We start from the raw sequence: 365 nt of genomic DNA on the forward strand, positions 1-365 counted from the left end.
ATCATTATCATCATCATCCTTAATCCTCTCGCGAATCCAGGAACAAAAATAAGAGAAAAGACAGAGAGAAAAAAAGAAAACCATCCCTGCCTTTTTGCATTCGGTCTTCCAATTAAGGCGAAAGGAGATCAGATTTAGCCACGAAAAGAATCGCGGCCTCTAAAGAGTGCACTTATGAAGGATCCGCCGAAAACAAAAGAGTAAGTAAGGAGAAAATATGCAAAAAAAGAAAGAAGAGTAACAAAAGAAAGACAAAAAATGAATTTTGAAGAACCAATAATGTCGAAATGCGGTTTCCTTTTTTTCTCTTCGAGAGACAGACACGGATTAAAACATTTGGCGAAGGTGAAATGAAGGAAAAAAAA

General features: G+C 36.4%; 1 pseudogene; it reads right to left on the minus strand.

The window, feature by feature from the left end:
- The window catches only part of LOC119588438, an 11,090-nt pseudogene that overhangs the window by 10,370 nt on the left and 355 nt on the right, over positions 1 to 365 (minus strand).

This window comes from Penaeus monodon, chromosome 23 (assembly GCF_015228065.2).
Source record: "Penaeus monodon isolate SGIC_2016 chromosome 23, NSTDA_Pmon_1, whole genome shotgun sequence".
NCBI lineage: Eukaryota > Metazoa > Arthropoda > Malacostraca > Decapoda > Penaeidae > Penaeus > Penaeus monodon.